At 47.2% G+C, this 21,595-nt stretch overlaps 2 protein-coding genes across 2 annotated transcripts in view; both read right to left on the bottom strand.

The window, feature by feature from the left end:
* The window catches only part of LOC129708032 (lamin-B2-like), a 98,611-nt gene extending 86,183 nt beyond the window's left edge, over positions 1-12,428 (bottom strand). Inside the window, exons 1-2 of the mRNA XM_055653574.1 lie at positions 12,117-12,428; positions 821-965 (exon numbers count right to left, since the gene is read on the bottom strand). The gene's annotated coding sequence lies outside the window, so the exon portion shown is untranslated. The remainder of the gene's footprint in view (positions 1-820; positions 966-12,116) is intronic.
* itpr2 (inositol 1,4,5-trisphosphate receptor, type 2) overlaps positions 2,463-21,595 on the bottom strand; it is a 387,486-nt gene continuing 368,353 nt past the window's right edge. The window contains exon 57 of the transcript XR_008725216.1: positions 2,463-2,503. The gene's annotated coding sequence lies outside the window, so the exon portion shown is untranslated. The remainder of the gene's footprint in view (positions 2,504-21,595) is intronic.

Genomic DNA, 21,595 nt, shown 5'->3' with positions numbered 1-21,595 from the left:
GAGAAGGAATGGGGAGAGAGGTAGAGAGAGAGAGGGGGGGGGGGGCAGACTGAATTCCCAAACTAGTTCCAATTGCCTGAGGTATTTGGAGAGGAAATCTCTGGATTTTATTTCCCCCTGTGTCTGCATTTTCAACTTTCCCAGCAAAGAAGTGGATCAGGTCGAGAGTATTTGCCATGCGATGGATGCTGCACAGCGGTGTGGTACAGACAGGCCTGTAATGCTTTATATTTAATGCTGTGTTCACCCTCAGAACGAGGGCTGCTTACAGCTTTGACTGTGCACAAATACAATTTTATAGTAAGAAGGAATTGCAGATGCTGGTTTAAACCGAAGATAGACACAAAAGCCTGGAGTAACTCAGTGGGACAGGCAGCTTGTCTGGAGAGAAGGAATGGGTGATGTTTTGGGTTGGGTTGGGTCTGAAGGAGGGTCTCGACCCTAAACGTCACCCATTCCTTCTCTCCAGAGATGCTGCCTGTCCCGCTGAGTTACTCCAGCTTTTTTGCGTCTCTCTACAATTTGTAGTGATATTAATATATTAATCCATCTCCAAATGGATTTTACCAACTACCATTCCAACTTGCTTGTGTGGGAAGGAACTGCAGATGCCGGTTTAAACTGAAGATAGACACAAAAAGCTGGAGTAGCTCAGATGTAACATCTGAGGAAGGGTCTCGACCCGAAACGTCACCCATTCCTTCCCTCCAGAGATGTTGCCTGTCCCGCTGAGTCACTCCAGATTATTGTGTCTATTTTCGATTCCAACTTGTTTTATGTCCTTCACTGAAACGCCCAAAACGCACCCTTCCCCACCAACCTTTGCTTGAGTTGAGATATGTTCTTGAATCAGCGATAGTGTATATTGGGATATATGGCAAGAAATATCGTTCTCGATGGTTCGGGATGCAAGGCGTCAACTTGGAAGAGTACCAACACCAAGTGGTCCCTTACGCATCCAAGGCCTAGGAGAGGAAATAAGATTTTAGTTACAGTAGCATGCAGATGTAGAGGACCATATATATCAGCATGGGAGGCATGGTTAGACTAGTAGTGTACAAAATCATGAGAGGAATAGATCGGGTTTGTCACAGTCTGCCCTCTCCTCATTCTCATCCACTTCACCTCCCAGTACTTTTCCACCGGTCCCTCCTTCTCCTCGCCTGCCTGCCAGCCACTCCCCTCTCATCAGCCCAACTCTCCTCACCTGTTGCACTCAGTTGCCTCTGATCACCAATTAACCCGGTATATAGACTCTCCTCACCATTCACACAGTGCCAGATTGTTCTCAGCATTGATGCAAGACTCTCCAGCGATTTCCCGACTGCTGACACGGATTCGAACCTGCCTGCCCCTGACCATTCCGTCCTTTCGTCTGTCCCTTGCTGGTTTGTTTGCATCGTGTGTTGGATCTACTGGTTACCGGACCTTCCGCTACCCTGACTACGTCTCCTGCCTGCCCCTCTTCGGAACCCTCGCTCAATCCTGAGCCTCTGTGTGAGTACGGTGTACCAATTCCTGTGTTACTACTCTGTGCTGCTATTGGATCCAAGCTATACCCGTTACAGGGTTGATGCCCAGGCTAGGGGAATCGAGAGCCAGAGGACACACTCAACAACGTACCTCGGGGACTGCCAATCACCACCCCCCCCCCCCCCCCCCTGGACACTTATTATTATTTATTCAAATCGTTTGCTATGTCGCTCTTCAAGGGAGATGCTAAATGCATTTCGTTGTCTCTGTACTGTACACTGACAATGACAATTAAAATTGAATCTGAATCTGACACAGTAGGTTTAAGATGAGGGGGGAAAGATTTAATAGGAACACGAGGGGTAACATTTTCACGCAGAGGGTGGTGGGTTTTTATGGAACAAGCTTGCCAGAGGAGGTAGTTGAGGCAGGGACTATTGAAACCTTTAAGAAACATTTAGACAGGGACATGGATAGGACAGGTTTAGAGGGATATGGGCCAAACGCAAGCAGGTGGGACTAGTGTAGATGGAGCATGTTGGCCAGTGTGGGCAGGTTGGGCCGAAGGGCCTGTTTCCATACTGTAACACTCTTTGAATCTAGTGACACGAGACTGCAGATGCTGGACTCATGAGCACAACGCAAAGTGCTGGAGGAACTCAGCGGGTCTGGCAGCATCTGTGGAGGGCATTGACAGGTGACATTTCAGGTTCTTCAGACTGTTTAAAGGGTCCCCGATATCAAAACGCCATTGTTTGTTCCTCCTGCACTGTGTGTTATGGCTGGCCCAGTAACTTTCTCATAAACCAGTCCTCCAGGGTGTAAAAAGAGCGCATTGGGTATATCCCCAACAACTCTCATCAACTTCTACAGATGCGCCGTAAAAAGCGTTGCATCGGGATGCATCACAGCACGGTTTGGGAACAGCTCCATCCAAGCCCGCAGGAAATTGCAGAGAGTTGTGGACGCAGCCAAGACCATCACACAAACCAACCTCCCTTCTATTGACTCCATCTACACCTCACGCTGCCTCGGCAAGGCCAGCAGCAGCATAATCAAGGACGAGTCTCATCCTGGCCATTCCCTCTTCTCCCCTCTCCCATCAGGTAAGAGGTACAGAAGTGTGAAAACGCACACCTCCAAATTCAGGGACAGTTTCTTCCCAGCTGTTATCAGGCAACTGAATCATCCTACCAACAACTAGAGAGTGGTCCTGAACTACTATCTACCTCATTGGAGACCCTCGGGCTATCTTTAATCGGACTTTACTGGCTTTACCTTGCACTAAACGTTATTCCCTTAATCATGTATCTGTATACTGCGAATGGCTCGATTGTAATCATGTATTGTCTTTCCACTGACTGGTTAGCACGCAACAAAAGCTTTTCACTGTACCGTGGTACACATGCCGATAAACTGAACTAAACTATATTGACGACTTCTGCTTTTCCAATTTATTCCCCTGGCTCTTTAAGCATCTGTCTTCCTTAATTTTCAATGCAAGAACAAGTAGATGTCTAGGATATCCATGTCCTTGCTAATTTATGGTGAAACTGGTTGTATATGAGGGACGTGAAGTTAATGCCGTCGATGCCCTTAAGGGTGAGTGGGGCAAAGTTTAAAAGAAATGTGCAGAGCAACCTTTTTGTTACACATGAAGGGTAGTGAGTGCCTGGAACACACTGCCGGGGTTGGATGTTGAGGTAGATATGATTGTGGTATTTAGGAGGCTTGTGGATCATCTTCATCTTCATCATCAGTGGTCACTCGAAACGAGTGTGACTGTCCTCTTTTAGGAGGGCGCCTGTGCGTGACTTTGTTTAACGTGGGGAGACTGGTGCACAGACAGCCACCCCACGGTCCTTGACAGATCTGGGTCAGGATCCAGTGGCATGGAGTCCCAAGACGACCAGAGACCCTTTTCTGCTGCAGCCTTCATCCGCCTTCCCAGCCGTTGTGACACTCCACTAAGGTCAGCCATCGTCCTCCTTTGTTCCACCGTTGAGGTCTTGGTTGGATTGCTCTTTGTCAGAGACCTCCCCCTCGACCTCACCGCCATGGGTGGCCCTACCAGGAGCATAGCTCCAGACGGCATCGCTCTCAGGATCTCAGGTCCACACGAGCTTCTCCACCATGGCAAGGTGAAAATCCACGGAGAAATGCAGGGAATGGACAGATATGGATGTGTAGGAAGGAACTGCAGATGCTGGTTTAAACCAAATAAATAGACACAAAAAAGGGGAGTCGCTCAGTGGGTCAGACAGCATGTCTGGAGAAAAGGAAGAGGTGAAGTTGCTGACAGAAGAGTCTTGACCTGAAACGTCACTTATTCTTTTCTCCAGACATGCTGTCTGGCCCAAAGATCCTATAGCGGAGCAAGATAGACCACTCCTGCTAAATGCAATGGGCTGACGTAACGGAACGTGGGCCTTTAGTTCATCCATTTACGTAACCGGACCCGACCCGACTCGCAGTGTAATCAACGTTGCGGGGGAACAGTTTGTGTTAATAAATTAAAATTCTGAAAATGAGGAGAAGATTTTTCCCAAATAACTTTTATTTTTACGAGGATGTTTCCGTAACCGGCTTCCGTCTCCGCACTAGTATCCTATGGGAGAGACGGAAGCCGGTTACAGAAATGGGGCCAAAAATTACCGATGAATCTGCCCATGACCGTACTAGGTATTTTTCGTCGAGTCGACTATCTTGCTCGCTATAGGATCTTTGGTCCTGACCCGCTGGGTTACTCCGGCTTTTTGTGTCTATCTTCGGAGAGATATGGGTTAAGTGCAAGTAGCTGAGAGATGACCTTGGCGTCATGTACGGCACAGACATTGTGGGCCGAAGGTGCTGTTCTAGTGCTGTACTCTTCTCTGTTCCACGTCCTACCTTTAAATGCCAACGGCCAAGTTTGCTCTCTGCGTACTTCCATTCATTGACAAAGTCCATGAGCACAATATTTTGATACAGATCATTGCTCCACTTTAAATAATTTGGATTATTGTTTAACGTTACTTCCAAAACTCTAAAAGCTTTTAGTGTGATTAATAACACATCGTTTCTTTGGACTTCAGAGATACAGCGCGGACACAGGTCCTTCAGCAATCAACCCGTACACTAGCAATATCCTACACACAACTTACAATCTTTACCAAAGCCAATTAACCGACAAACCTGTACGTTTTTGGGATGTGGGAGGAAACTGGAGCACCCGGAGAAAACCTACATGGTCACACAGGGAGTTTAAGAAGGAACTGCAATGCTGGAAAATCGAAGGTAGACAAAAGTGCTGGAGAAACTCAGCGGGTGCAGCAGCATCTATGGAGCGAAAGAAATGGGCAACGTTTCGGCCCGAAACCCTTAAGGGTTTCGGCCCGAAACGTTGCCTATTTCCTTCGCTCCATAGATGTTGCTGCACCCGCTGAGTTTCTCCAGCACTTTTGTCTACCATAGTCACAGGGAGAACATGCAAACTCCGTACAGACAGCACCGGTTGTCGGATTCGTACCAAGGTCTATGGCGCTGCAAGGCAGCAACTCTACCGCTGCACCACTGTGCCGACCCTTAATTGATAAAGTCTGTGAGCACAATATTTTGATCCAGTTCATTGCCCTACTTGAAAGAATTTGGATTAATGTTTAACTTCTCTTCCAAAACTCTGGAGCCGTTTTCTGTAATTAATTATACATCGTTTCCTTTAAGTGTGGAGGAAGCTAGAACAAGAGTCTTTGGCCTTAAATTAAAAAAAAAATAATAACACAAAGAGGTGGAGACATAATGAACTGCAGATGTTGGTTTACCAAAAAAAAAACACACAAAGTGCTGGAGTAACTCTGCAGGTCAGGCAGCATCTCTGGAGAACATGGATGGTGACGGAAAATGCTGGAGAAACTCAGTGGGACAGGCCGCATCTTAGGAGAAAAGGAATGGGTGGCGTTTCGGGTCAAGACCCAACTGAAGGGTCTCGACCCAAAACGTCACCCATTCCTTCTCTCCAGAGATGCTGCCTGCCCCGCTGAGTTACTCCAGCAATTTTGTGTCTATCTTCGGTTCAGCATCTGTCGGCATCTGCTGTCCCCTCCCCCACATGGATAGTGACATTTTGGGTCTGGGCCTCGCTTCAGACCCATTGTGTTGGGTGGGGGGGGGGGGGAGGCTGGGGGGGGGGGGGGGGCAAGGCAAAGCCCTGTCAAGTGATTAAACATAGAAACATAGAGATTAGGTGCAGGAGTAGGCCATTCGGCCCTTCGAGCCTGCACCGCCATTCAATATGATCATGGCTGATCATCCAACTCCGTATCCTGTACCTGCCTTCTCTCCATACCCCCTGATCCCTTTAGCCACAAGGGCCACATCTAACTCCCTCTTAAATATAGCCAATGAACCGGCCTCAACTACCCTCTGCGGCAGAGAATTCCACAGATTCACCACTCTCTGTGTGAAAAATGTTTTTCTCATCTTGGTCCTAAAAGATTTCCCCCTTATCCTTAAACTGTGACCCCTTGTCCTGGACTTCCCCAACATCGGGAACAATCTTCCTGCATCTAGCCTGTCCAACCCCTTAAGAATTTTGTAAGTTTCAATAAGATCCCCCCTCAATCTTCTAAACTCTAGCGAGTACAAGCCGAGTCTATCCAGTCTTTCTTCATATGAAAGTCCTGCCATCCCAGGAATCAGTCTGGTGAACCTTCTCAGTAGTCCCTCTATGGCAAGAATGTCTTTCCTCAGATTAGGAGACGAAAACTGTACGCAATACTCCAGGTGTGGTCTCACCATGACCCTGTACAACTGCAGTAGAACCTCCCTGCTCCTATACTCAAATCCTTTTGCTATTAAAAATAGACACAAGTATATTGAGTAATTCAACGAGGCGGACAGCATCTCTGGAGAACACGGGTAGGTGACATTTTGGATTGAGACCCTTCTGCCAATTGATAGGTGGATGCAGGTGAGGGGGGGGGTGTTTAGATTGGAAAATAGTTGGACAAGGACTGAGATGAAATGACAAAAAGTACGAGATAGGGAGATAATGCTAAAAGAGGTGTGCATTGTGATGCAGAGGATACAGGTGGAGTAACTTAACGGGTCAGGCAGCATGTTGGTCAGGAAGGAACTGCAGATGCTGGAAGATCGAAGGGTCAGGCAGCATCTCTGGAGGCCATGGACCTCCTTCAGACTTTGAAAATCTCTTCCTTGGTTTTATAAACCAGCATCTTCTAATCAACCCCCCTCTTTCATTTGTGTTTCAGCTGTGATTGTCTGGTGCACTAATTATCCTTGAACAAACCACAAAGTGCTAGCGGAACTCAGCGGGTCAGGCAGCATCTGTGGAGGGAACAGACAGGCGACGTTTACCTATGTCCCCTATGAAATTGTAATAAGGGGCAAAGCTGGAAATGAGAGTTTCTTGTCATGTGCTACCAAGGAACAGCGCTATCCAGTCAGTGGAAAGACAGCGCATTATTACAATCAAGCCGTCCACAGTGTACAGATACATGATAAAGGAATAATGTGAATAACGTTTAGTGCAAGATATAGTCAGTAGAGTCCGATCAAAGATAGTCCAAGGGTCTCCAATGAGGTAGATAGTAGCTCAGGACTGCTCTCTAGTTGTTGGTGGGATGGTGGGGGCAGGCAAGTGATAGGTGGACACACGTGAGGAGGGTTTGATTAGCAGATAGGTGGAGTATGTGACAGAAAAGGAAACAAAACAAGGATTTGAGTATAGGAGCAGGGAGCTTCTACTGCAGTTGTACAGGGTCTTGGTGAGACCACACCTGGAGTATTGCGTACAGTTTTGGTCTCCAAATCTGAGGAAGGACGTTATTGCCATAGAGGGAGTGCAGAGAAGGTTCACCAGACTGATTCCTGGGATGTCAGGACTGTCCTATGAAGAAAGACTGGATAGACTTGGTTTATACTCTCTAGAATTTAGGAGATTGAGAGGGGATCTTATAGAAACTTACAAAATTCTTAAGGGGTTGGACAGGCTAGTTGCAGGAAGATTGTTCCCGATGTTGGGGAAGTCCAGGACAAGGGGTCACAGCTTAAGGATAAGGGGGAAATCCTTTAAAACCGAGATGAGAAAAAGTTTTTCTGTGGAACTCTCTGCCACAGAGGATAGTTGAGGCCAGTTCATTGGCTACATTTAAGAGGGAGTTAGATGTGGCCCTTGTGGCTAAGGGGATCGGAGGGTATGGAGAGAAGGCAAGTACGGGATACTGAGTTGGATGATCAGCCATGATCATATTGAATGGCGGTGCAGGCTCGAAGGGCCGAATGGCCTACTCCTGCACCTAATTTCTATGTTTCTATGTAAAAGGTGTCAGATAAGGAGAGGAGTGAAATGTAAAGTCGGAGGGATGGGTTGAGGTGGAAGGAGATGGAGCGATTCCCAGGTTTATTTGCAACCTGAAAATGACCCAATTTCTTGCAATTTGGAAATTTGCTTTTTATCTTGAATTAAAATTGCACGGGTTCACAACCTGGCGAATTAGCTCTACTCATTCACGTAATCTGTCAATGCATCTTCTTGCTCCCATTGCTGTGTCCCCTCAAACTCAGCGCCATCTGCAAACCTGAACATGGAACTCCTTCCTTGGGCGGCACGGTGGTGCAGCGGTAGAGTTGCTGCCTCACAGCGCCAGAGGCCCGTGTTCGATCCTGACTACGGATGCTGTCTGGACGGAGTTTGTATGGTCCCCCTGTGACTTGCGTGGGTTTTCCCCGGGTGTTCCGGTTTCCTCCCACACTCCAAAGACGTACGGATTTGTCCGTTAATTGGCTTGGTATCATTGTAAATGTCCCCTGGACTGGGACCCCAAGATCCCTCTGCACATCAATGCTGTTAAGTGTCTCTGCATTAAATATATACTTTCCCATGACTTTCAACCTCACAAAGTGTAATATCTCACGCATGCTCGGATTAAAATCCAGCGGCCATTGCAGTAAGTGAGCGGATTCCCGCTGCACCCTTCCTCACTCGCCGCGACCCATCCGTCTCCACGAACATCCGCATCATTCATTAATATCACAAACAACAGATATTCTCTGCCTGGAATAAAACCAATGAGAATCTGAATCTCTGCCACAGAAGGCAGTGGAGGCCCATTCACTGGATGTTCTCAAGAGAGAGTTAGATATAGCTCTTGGGGCTAAAGGAATCAAGGGATATGGGCGGGGAAATTCAGGAACGGGGTACCAATTCTGGATGATTAGCCATGATCATATTGAATGGCGGTTGCTGGCTTGAAGGGCTGAATAGACTAACTCCTACACCATATTTTCTATGGTTCGATGTTTCTATGTCCCATTGCAGAAATTGTTTCATTAAACAAAATAATTCTGCTTTATCCCCCACTCAGGTTTTTGACAATGGATCGTTATTTGTCTGAAACAGCACAATGGGCCCAGGGTTTCCTGAAAGATAATAAGCAATCTGTATGCCAATCAGTTAAATGGGCCTTCAGGTCCGAGAGGGACACTGCAGTTAGTCTGATTGTGGTCACAAACCAGCCCACCAATTTGCAGCTAAGACATGGAGATGAGAATAATAATAACTCTGCATTCAATTTATTCATGAGAACGAATAGATTGACAATTATGCAGTGTGCTTCTCATCTTCAGCTGACACAAAATCTGAGGTGAAATTCCGTTTACAATAAATATATGGAGAATTTCGGAGAGAGTGCATGTGCACGTTTTGTAGGTTAATTGGCTTCAGTAGAATTGTAAATTGTTCCTTGTGTTAGTGTGCAAGGATTGTGTTAGTGTACGGGGATCGCTGGTTGGCTGTATCTTTAAAATGTAAAGATGCATCGTGGAAACAGGCCCTTCAGCCCACTGAGTCCGTGCCGACCTGCGATCGATCATGCCATACACTAACACTATCCTACACACTAGGGGACAATTTACAATTTTTACCAAAGTCAATTAACCTGCAAATCTGTGCAGCTTTGGAGTGTTGGAGGGAACCGGAGCACCCAGGGAAAACCTACGCAGGCCACGGGGAGAACGTGCAAACTCCGCACAGACAGCACCCGTGGTCAGGATGGAACCGGGGTCTCCGGCGCTGTGAGGCAGTAACTCTACCGCCGCGCCACCCTGACATTAGCGACCAAATGCCAGCCTGGATTGTGTGCGTACGTCATGAAGTAATACTTCAAACCACAGTCGTACTGATCTCAAGTGCTTCCCAACAAGCAGAGCAAAAGAATGTAACACAGCCACACTTCAAAGCGATCTGTTGTGGATGATAGATTTCCACCCGGGCAACAGAACGCTGTGTTTTATCTCACATTTTACACTTGGCAGCACGTAAATAAGCAGAGGTGGCTCCACTCATCAGTTGACTATGTGAAGACTGTGAAGGTGATTAACTCTGGATCAGCTCTTCGTCAGAAAATATCCGAGTTCCCGGCACACGCCGTTATCTGTGTGCACAGCTCAGAGGGTCAAGCCATGAGTCATACATGTTTTACAAATCTCTGCGATAAACACTCATTTTATCTGCTCCACCATTTGCCTTGCAGATAACAGCCTCTGATAATATTTAAGACGTTGCTGCTTTTGCATGCTAATGTCCACCACAATCTCCAGACAAAAATGCGCTGGATGTCAACCAGGTTATGATATTCCATCCTGACCTCGGGTAACACATGTACAGAGTTTGTACGTTCTCCCCGTGACCACGTGGGTTTTCTCCGGGCGCTCCGGTTTCCTCCCACACTCCAAAGACGTACAGGTTTGCAGGCTAATTGGTTTTGGTAAAAATGGTAAATTGTCCCTAGTGTGTGTGTGGGATAGTTGAGTTTAGTTTAGAGATACATCGCGCAAACAGGCCCCTCGACCCACCGAGTCTGCACCGACCAGCGATCGTCCCGCACTAACACTGTCCTACACACACTGAGGACAATTTACAATTTTCACCGAAGCCAATTAATCGACTGACCTGTGTGGCTTTGGGGTGTGGGAGGAAGTCAGAGCAGCTGGAGAAAACCCGCGCAGGTCACGGGGAGAACGTACAAACTCCAGACAACCGTAATCAGGATCAAACATAGAAACACAGAAAATAGGTGCAGGAGTAGGCTAATTCGGCCCTTCGAGCCAGCACCGCCATTCAATATGATCATGGCTGATCATCCAGAATCAGTTTACGAAAGAACTGCAGAGGCTGGAAAAATTGACGGTGGACAAAAATGCTGGAGAAACTCAGCGGGGTGAGGCAGCATCTATAGATGCTGCCTCACCCCGCTGAGTTTCTCCAGCATTTTTGTCTACCATCCAGAATCAGTTAGCTGTTCCTGCTTTCTCCCCATATCCCTTGATTTTGTTAGCCCTAAGAACTATATCTAACGTGGGGTCTATGGCGCTGTAAAACAGCAACTCTACCGCTGCGCCATTGTGCTGCCCCATAATATAGTGTTAGTGTAGGGGGGTGATCGCTGGTCTGCAGATTCAGTGGGCCCAAGGATTTGTTTTAAACCAGGCACGATATGCCAATCTGGGTACAACCTAAATTTAAATATTCTCGTGCATTCCTCCTGTGAAAGCATCCTTTGATTGATAGGTACAGCACAGAAACACCCTTCAGCGGACCGAGCCCATGCTGATCATCGATCACACATTCACACCAGTTCTACATTATAGAAACATAGAAATTAGGTGCAGGAGTAGGCCATTCGGCCCTTCGAGCCTGCACCGCCATTCAATATGATCATGGCTGATCATCCAACTCAGTATCCCATACCTGCCTTCTCTCCATACCCTCTGATCCCCTTAGCCACAAGGCCACATCTAACTCCCTCTTAAATATAGCTAATGAACTGGCCTCGACTACCCGCTGCAGCAGAGAGTTCCAGAGATTCACCACTCTGTGTGAAAAAAGTTCTTCTCATCTCGGTTTTAATCCCACTTTTACAGAAGCCAATTAAACCTACAAACCCGCACACCTCTGGGATGTGGGAGGGAACTGGAGCACCCGGGACGGAGGAGCACACATGGTCACGGGGAGAACGTGCAAACTCCACACAGACAGCACCCGAGGTCAGGATCAAACCCGGCTGTCTGGCGCTGCGAGGCAGACGCTCTACCAGCTGCGCCACTGTGCCGCGCCTGAGTCTGCCAGCTTCTGTTACCACCCCCATTAGAGACCAGGTCTTTATTTCTATCCTCATCCTCCCTATATTTCTCTGCCATTTTTCTTTTATTTCTAACCTTTTATCAGTTTTGAATACATTTTCTTGACCGGAAACGCAAACGCTCTGCTTCTCTCTCTCTCTCTGTGCAAATGCCCGAGCCCGTGGGTGCTTTCAGCCAGCGTTTACTCCTGTTACACACCAATCACGCTGACTGCTGACGTACAGGCGCGGCGGGCAGAGGGATTTACAGCGCCGATCACAGTAACAAGTGGCCAATCGACCTACAAATCTGTACGTGTGGGAGGAAACCGGAGCACCCGGAGAAAACCCACGCAGGTCACGGGGAGAAGGTACAAACTCCGTACACAGCACCCGTAGCCATCGAACCCGGGACTCTGGCGCTGTGAGGCAGCAACTCTACCCGCTGCACCACCTTAGATCTCTCGTATCTTTTTTTCCGCACTTTTCTCACAATCCAATGCTTCGTGTTTGGTCTTCCATTACCTGTTCAGATTGTAATCCACCCTCTCTCTCTCTCTCTCTCTCTCTCTTGCTGCCTTCCCTTATTTTGTGCGGAGTCATGAGTTGAAGGCACACAATGCTGGCGTCATCATTTGATGCAAGTCCGAGAATGATAATTGACCCAGAGGCCACAGGAGAGGGAGAGTACCTACTCCAGCAAGATCTGACCCATTGTGAGTTGGAAGTGTGTCAACGGGATCGTACTATACCTGCAGATGCTGAACCAATTGGAAATCTCTGATTTGGTCATTTGCTCAGAGTTTAATCTAAAACAAAGTTATGGGGGAGGTTGCTTCGTGATGTCACAATCAGGGGATGTGCTGGTCAAATGAATGACGTCACAGCCTCCCACTGGTGAAGTGGCTATTGCATCACACAAATGCTGGGCGTCATCGTTTAAGGAGGGGCCGACCGGCGGGAGCAATGTTGGGGAACCCGGCGTGGGGGGGGGCACTGGGGGTGTCACCAAGAACAAAGGGGGAAGTGGCAGGGGGAAGGGAGCCGTGGGGACAGGCAGTAGATGGGACTGCTCAGTACTTTTGTAGCTATGTCAGTGCCAACAGGTGGCGACACATGTACTGCCCGGGCTGTGTGTAACAAAGCTGTCGCTGTGCCGGGGTAGCCATGGTACATGTGGCAATAAATACCATTCATTCATTCTAATCCGATTTGCATTTAGTTTCAGGAAGAACTGCAGATGCTGGAAAAATCGAAGGTAGACAAAAATGCATTTAGTTTATTTTAGAGATACAGCACAGAAACAGGCCCTGGTCGGCCCCACCAAATCCGCGGCCACCAGCAGATCCCCGCACACTAACACTACCTCGAAACACACTTGGGGCAATTTACGATTTTACTGAAGACAATTAACCTACAAACCTGTACGTCTTTGGAGTGTGAGTGGAAACCGAAGATCTCGGAGTAAACCCACGCAGGTCACGGGGAGAACGTACAAACTTCGTACAGACAGCGCCCGTGGTCAGGATCGAACCTGGGTCTCTGGCGCTGTGAGGCAGTAGCTGTATCACTGCACCACTGTGCCACCCGGGCATGTGGGAGCATCTTCTGTATAAGATACAAGGAACGAGGTCACATCTACAGAGTGCTAACACTGATCTTTTGCGTTAGTACTTCTAATTGTCTCTGCCTACTCCTGCCCCATCAAACGTATCTCCAAGAAGGAACTGCAGATGCTGGAAAATCGAAGGTAGACAAAAATGCTGGAGAAACTCAGCGGGTGAGGCAGCATCTATGGAGCCAAGGAAATAGGCAACGTTTCGGGCCGAAACCCTTCTTCAAACTCATCTCCAAATACCTCAAGTGTATTTTATCCCCGCATGACCCAGTCCCTTCCGACTCACATCCGAGACACCTCACATGCTCTTCAGTACTTCAATGATTTCCATCTCCTCATCTTTACCATGGATGGCCAGTCCCTCTACACCTCCATCCCCCACCAGGAGGGTCTCAAGGCCCTCCAGTTCTTCCTTGAACGGACACCCAGCCAGCTCCCCTCTACTAACAGGCAGAACTTGTCCTCACCCCCAATAACTTATTTAGTTTAGAGATACAGCACGGAGACAGGCCCTTCGGCCCGTGCCGACCAGCGATCCCCGCACACTAACACTATCCTACACACACTAGGGACAATTTACTCTTCTACCAAGCCAATTAACCTACCAACCTGTACGCCTTTGGAGTGTGGGAGGAAGCCGAAGATCTCGGAGAAAACCCACGCAGGTCACGGGGATAATGTACAAATTTCGTACAGACAGCGCCTGTGGTCAGGATTGAACCGGGGTCTCTGGTGTTGTAAGGCAGCACCTTTACCGCTGCTCCACCGTGCCATCCGAAAAGGTCATGCTTCAGACTTTAGAGATACAGTGTGGAAACTGGCCCTTCGGCCCACCGAGTCTACGCCAACCAATGATCACACCAGCACTATCTTATACATTGGGGACAGTTTACAGACGTCAATTAAACTACGAACCTGCGTGTCTTTAGGATGTGGGAGGAAACCAAAACAAAATCCCGGTCACAGGGAGATCGTGCAAACTCCATACAGACAGCACCCGTAGTCAGGATCAAACCCGGGTCACTGGCGCTGTAAGGCAGCTACTCTACCGCTGCGCCACCGTGCCGCCCCAAGTGTTCCAGAGTGGTTTTCAGCCAATTATATATTTGGTTCACTATGATCATTTTCTGGATGTGGGAATGGGTGGCAAGGCCAACATTTGCCCTTGAGAAGGTGCTAGTGAGCTGCCTTCTTGGACCAGAAAAACCCATCTGGTGAAGGTGGTCCACCAGGGCTGCCTGGCAGGGACAACTGAACCATTCTATCACCAACTGAGGAACTATCTACCTTAATGGAGACCCTCGGACTATCTTTAATAGGACTTTACTGGACTTGATGTTGCACTAAACGTTATTCCCTTTATCCCGTATCTGTACACTGTAAATGGGTCGATTGTAATCATGTATTGATAAAATCAAAATGGAAGCTGTACAATAAATGTATTATGTCATATGCCGCGATTTATACTTTTGTATACTGCTTCTAATAAAAATATTTTAAAAAAAAGTAATCATGTATTGTCTTTCACGCAACAAAAGCATCTTTAATGTACCTCAGTACACGTGACAATAAAATAAAATAAACTGACTAATAAGCACAAGGATAGACACAAAAGGCTGGAGTAACTCAGCGGGTCCGACAACATCTCTGGAGACAAGAGATAGGTGACTTTTCAGGTCACTTGCTGCTTATCTGCTTTTGTACAACAAGCCAAAGAACACTAAACCAGGTTTCTGTCACAGTGATAGATGATAGCTGATAGCTGGACTAGTGGAGCTGATTTTGATGGGAATGGATTGTGGTTGATGGGGTGGAAATTTTAACCTCTATAAATAGGGCCAGATTTATTTACTATTGTCACGTGTAGCAAGATGCAGTGAAAACCTTTGCTTTGCATGCTATCCAGTCAGATCCAATAGCCATAGAGTTCCAGAGTCATACAGCATGGCAACAGGCCCTTCGGCCCAACTTCCCCACACTAGTCAACATGTCTCAGCTAAACTAGTCCCACCTGCCCAAATCCCTCTAAACCCATCCTATCCATATAATACAATCAGATAATAAATACATTCAAGTCAAACTCAAACACAACAGGTACTATAGAGCAAAGGGGAAGATACAGAGGGCAGAATATAGTTCTCAGCATTGAGTTTAGAGATACAGCATGGCAACAGGCCCTGAGGCCCACCAAGTCCACACCAACCATCGATCACCCATTCATCCCAGTTCCATGTTATCCCACTATCTCATCCACTCCCTACACAATAGGGGCAATTCTACAGAGGGCCAACTAATCTACAATCTTCTTTCGAATGTGGGAGGAAACTGGAGCGCCTGGAGAAACCCATGCGGGGCTGGGAGAACGTGCAAACACCACACAGACAGCACCCTTAGTCAGGACCAAACCTGGGTCTGTGGGGCTGTGAGGCAGCAGCTCTACCAATACACCATGTGTTGCTCTGTGTGGCGCCAGTTCCAGGGACAAAGTCCAATGTCCGCAATGGGGTAGAGGTGAATCGCAAAGTACCCTAGCTTATGAAGTTCAAGTGAGTTTATTGTCATGTGTTCCTGATAGGACAATGAAATTCTTGCTTTGCTTCAGCACACTGAACATAGTAGGCATTTACTACAAAACAGATCAATGTGTCCATATACCGTAATATAAATATATACACACACACACAAATAAATAAATAAATAAATAAATAAATAAATGGACAAATAAATGTATAAATAAATAAATAAACAAATAAATAAATAGATAAATAGATAAGGGCCGTACAGAAGCCTGATAGCTGGGGGGAAGAGATTTTGTATGAAGATAAACAGATGTATTTGGGGCAGGGGCCAGGATAAAGTCATCTACCACAGGCATCTAACTTCTGCAGCTTGCCGGTATGATATAAGGCTGCCTGCATCAGACTGAAGCACGATGTTACCCTGAGCATCCGTGTTCCAGGCAGCTGGAAACTCATTGATTGTGCGGCACGGTGGCGCAGCGTAGAGCTGCTGCCTCACAGTGCCAGAGACCCGGTTTCGATCCTGATCACGGGTGCTATCTGTGCGGAGTTTGCTCGTTCTCCCCGTTTCTCCGGATGCTCCGGTTTCCTCCCACATCCCAAAGACGTGCAGGTTTGTAGTTTGATTGGCTTCGGTAAAAAATATTGTAAATTGTCCCTGGTGTGAGTAGGATAGTGTTAGTGTGCGGAGAACGCTGGTCGGTGCAGACTCCGTGGGCTGAAGGGCTTGTTTGTGTGCTGTAACGCAGCCAGACAAACAGGCAGACACACACAGACACAGAGAGACACTCTAAAGCGTAATGACTAAAGGGCCAGTGCCGTTTTGCAGGAGGCAGCTCACTGCAGGATATCAATGCATCAAGCGATGCACAGTAGGAGGGGAGGGAGTGAATCGACGAAAGTTTCAGCAGCGAAAGAGGTCAACTGATGTCCACGCACTGCATGCACTTAGAGCTTGCAACAGCGGCTGAGCCCAAAACTCGTTACAGCCTATAATTTCATTTGATGAAGGCGCCCTCACACTAATGAGACCAGGAGGTAAATAAGCAGAGGCCAGCTTAAACGGAAGGTTGCAGGGGAACAGTCACTCAAACAATCACGGACTGACTGATGGCTATTACTCAGAGTGCCGTGTGTGGGCTTCAGTCAATTGGATCTGGCCTCCATACGTGGGTGCATGTTAAATTGGCACTCCTCTCATCAACACGAGATGCAGGCGGCCAGCACTCCACTGTCGGGCAAAGGAATAAATAAAGGGAAAAGACAAAGAATACATTTCATGTGGCTTTTAAATCACGACTCGGATTGTTTTCTCTGGAACGCCAGAGGTTTGTAAATTAATAAGTGATAGGAGCAGGATTAGCCCATCATGCCTCCTCCGCCATTCAATCATGGCTGATCTATCTCTCCCTCCAAACCCCATTCTCCTGCCTTCTGCCCATAACCCCTGACACCCGTACTAATCAAGAATATCTATCTCTGCCTTTAAAATATCCATTGGCCTCCACAGCCTTCTGTGGATGTTTGACGGGAGACTTGATAGAAGTATATAAAATTGTGATAGGGTAGACAGTCAGAATCTTTTTAGTGCCAGGGTGGTAATGACACAGACTAGAGGGCATAGCTTTCATATGAGAGGGGCCATTTTAAAGGGCGGTAGAAACAAGGAACGTGAAGTGTTGGCTTATAAAAAAAGGACACAAAGTGCTGGAGTAACTGAGCGGCGTCAGGCAGCATCTCTGGAGAGGTAACATTTCAGGTCAGGGCCATTTTCTCCAGAGATGCTGCCTGACCCCGCTGAGTTACTCCAGCATTTTGTGTCCTTCAAAGGAAAAGGAAGGGATGAGTACTTTCTGGAACTTTGTCTGCAACTTTGTGGCGACTCTATCACGTACTTTGTATGCAAAATGCAAATTCATTTTATCATCATCATTGTCAGGTACAGTTTCTTCCCAGCTGTTATCAGGCAACTGAACCATCCTACCTACCACACCCAGATAGCGTTCCTGAACTACTCTCCCTCAATGGAGACCCCCCGGACTATCTTTTCATCGGACTTTTCTATTGAACTAAACGTTATTCCCTCTATCCTGTATCTGTACACTGTGGACGGCTCGATTGTAATCATGTATTGTCTTTCCGCTGACTGGTTAGAGTGCAACAAAACTGGGTGGCATGTTAGTGCAGCGGTAGTTGCTGCCTTACAACGCCAGACACCGAGTTTCAATCCTAACTGCGGAGTTTATACCTTCTCCCTATAAACTATAACCATATAACAACCATATAACAATTTACAGCACGGAAACAGGCCATCTCGACCCTTCTAGTCCGTGCCGAACACATATTCTCCCCTAGTCCTGGTGGGTTTTCTGCGTGGGTTTTCTCCGAGAGTTCCACTTTCCTCCCACGCTCCAAAGGTGGATTGGCATTGGTAAAATGGTAAATTGTTCCAAGTGCGTGTGAGATGGTGTTAGTGTGCCAGGATCACCGGCCTGCGTTGACTCGGTGGGCCCAAGTGCATGCTTCTGTGCTGTATCGCCAAATTAAAAGCTTTTCGCTGTACCTCAGTGCACGTGACAACAAACGAAACTCAAACTCAAACATAAACGTCGCGCTGGTTGCAAAGTTTAGCTCTTTTTCTCCCCACTGCATCTATACTCTTTTCATCCTGTCAGATTATACTCCCTGCAGAAGTAAAATACTACTGCACCATTTGTCTTTCCCCAGTCTCTTGACCTTTTGCTTCCCTGTCGTAAACAACTCAATCATCACTGTGTCTGATCTTATAGTTTTAGTTTTAGTTTAGTTCAGAGATACAGCACAGAAACAGGCCGTTCGACCCAGCAATCCCTGCACACTAACACTATCCTACACACAAGCGGCAATTTTCCATTATACCAAACCAATTAATCTACAAACCTGTACGTCTTTGGAGTGTGGAAGGAAAATGTAGACGTCGGACAAAACCCACGCAGGTCACGCAGGGAGAACGTGCAAACTCCGTACAGACAGCACCCGTAGTCAGGATCGAACCTGGGTCTCTGGCGCTGTAAGGCAGCAACTCTACCGCTGCGCCACCGTGCGGCCTCTACTTGGCCTATTTAATTTATACGTCCACGTCTCTCGATAACACCCACAAAGATATTTACGGATAACTTACAACTGTACTAAACTTGGCGTGAACTGCCCATTGAAATCAGGAGGCCTGAGTGAAAAATGGCGAGTCAGTAAAAAAATAAGCAATGTGTTTTTTTCACATAAAGGGTGGTGGGTGTATGGAACGAGCTGCCAGAGGAGGTGGTTGAGGCAAGGACTATCCCAATGTTTAACAAACAGTTAGACAGGTACATGGAAAGGACAGGTTTAGTTTAGAAATGCAGCGTGAAAACAGGCCCTTCGGTCCACTGAGCCTGCGCTGCCCAGCGATCCCAGCACATTAACACTACCCTACACACACTGGGGACAATTTTTACATTTACCAATCCAATTTGCCCACTTACCTGTATCTTGGGAGTGTGGGAGGAAGCCGAAGATCTCGGAGTAAACCCACGCAGGTCACGGGGAGAACGTTCAAACTCCATACAGACAAGACAGCACCCGTAGTCAGGATCGAACCCGGGTCTCCGGCGCTGTAAGCGCTGTAAGGCAGCAACCTCTGCGCCACCGTGCCGCCCCTTTAAAGGGATATGGGCCAAACCCAGGCAGGTGGGATTAATTGTAGATGAGGCCTGTTGGCCGGTGTGGGCAAGTTGGGCCGAGGGCCTGTCTCCACTCTATATCTCTTTATTAAATTGCAATGCCATCCACACAAGCAGCAAGATCGATAAATGACAAGCAAGAACAAAGTGTTGAGTGGATGAGATCTGACGGTGTATGAATCACGAGGCGATACTGATACAGCAACGTATACACAGCATCCATTGAATGAAATGGCTCAGGAACTGCACTGTGTGGAGATTTTATTAGCTACACATCGTAAGCCAAGATTGATTATCTCAGGGGAAGTCACGTTTGTGGGTCACTTTTGTGCAAAATCTCGCTCGTTGCAAAATCTTTAGACGCTATACTTCAGAGATACCGCACGGAAATAGGTGTAAAACAGCACGTGCAGTTCCTTGTTTCTACTTTAACCTGTGTGTTTTTGTACAATTTGACTGCCTGTGTATCCATGCATGCGTGGCATAACTATGTAGCGATTGATGTGTTTAAATGTGCGTGGTGTGTTCCTGTTTGGATATTCATGCATGCACAGTATGGCAATGCATACATGCATGGCATGTGATCAAGGCGTCTGAAGAAGGGTTTCGGCCCGAAACGTTACCTATTTCCTTCACTCCATAGATGCTGCTGCACCCGCTGAGTTTCTCCAGCAATTTTGTCTACCTTCGATTTTCCAGCATCTGCAGTTCCTTCTTGAACATGTGATCAACTCATGTTCCTGTCTGGTTGAAAATATTTATATATTTCCAGTTTGTTTGTGTTTATGAACAAGAGATTGTGTACGCCATATATATATGTGCACTTGAAGGCTGTTTGATGCACAAATCCTTCAATATGAAATTCATGTGTGATTATGAATATATATTTGTGTTTTTATGTCTGGATAGAAGACATGTTTATCCATTCATGGAAATATAGTATTCCTATGTCTTATGATCTTATGAATCCTCTCAGGTATTTTACAGAGAGAATGCAGGAAAACAACCATAAAGTGTAGGATGTAACTCAGCGGGTAAATCAGCATCTGCTGTTCCTTGCTGGGGTAACTCAATGGAACTGGCAGCATCTCTGGGTGATGTTTCGGGCTTGGACACTTCTTCAGACTGAAAGGGGAAAGGGATACTTGAGGAATGAAAAAGTACAGATCAAATCAGAGCCAGCACTGATGGTCATGGAGCCCACAATGATATTTTTAAGGCAGAGATAGACAGATTCTTGATTAGTACAGGAGTTATGGGGAGGGGAAGGAGAATGGAGTTAGGAGGGATAGATCAGCCATGATTCAATGGTGGAGTAGACTTGATGGGCCGAATGGCCTCACTCTGACAGTGGAGGAGGCCCAGTACAGAGAAGTGAGAGATATATCAGTGACATGCCTGCATGCGATACGTGGTAGAAAGGAACTACAGATGCTGGTTTAAACTGCAGCTAGACACAAAATGTTGTAGTAACTCAGCGGGACAGGCAGCATCTCTGGAGAAGAGTGGGTGACGTTTGGGCTCGAGACCTGTGATATGTGTTTGATGTGTGTGTGTGGCTGTTTAATATCTCCGTGTTTCTGACTCTGTGAGATGAGTGCTGTCTCTGTTCGTTTCTAAGCAGTGTGTGTGTGTATGTGTGTGTGATTGCAGATTGTGAATCTGCTCTATCTGCATGCTCCGGCCAGTGGTGGCTGTCTGTCAGTGTGTGTGTGGCCGGTTTGTGAGCTGTGCAGCCAGGGTCACAGCGGGTGCAAGCAGTTCACCATGCCCTTGCAGAATGACAGGTCACCACAAACCAGCGTTTGAGGCAAAGATACAAGTCAAGTCAATTTTAATTCTATAGCACATTTAAAAACAACCCTCGTTGACCAAAGTGCTTTATATCAGTGAAGGTACTAACGTGCTGCATAGATCTAACAATACATACCATAAATACATACATACAGTATACAGAGCTCCCTCAGAGGACATCAAGAGACGCTTATGGTCCTAGAGGAGTATTAGTGGAGTATCTTTGGTTTGAGGAGCAGCGGCGGTAGGGCGGGATTACTGGAGTGGGGACCCCCCCACACCGTGTACATCAAAGATACTAGTATCTTTGGTGTACAGGGGGGTTGCTGCAATCTGCCCGACCAACCCCCCTCCTCCAAGGGGTGGGCACCCTGT

Source organism: Leucoraja erinacea, chromosome 22 (assembly GCF_028641065.1).
Source record: "Leucoraja erinacea ecotype New England chromosome 22, Leri_hhj_1, whole genome shotgun sequence".
In the NCBI taxonomy this organism is placed as follows: Eukaryota; Metazoa; Chordata; class Chondrichthyes; order Rajiformes; family Rajidae; genus Leucoraja; species Leucoraja erinaceus.
The sequence above is the reverse complement of the archived record's forward strand: the minus strand, read 5'-3'. Positions and strand labels throughout refer to the sequence as shown.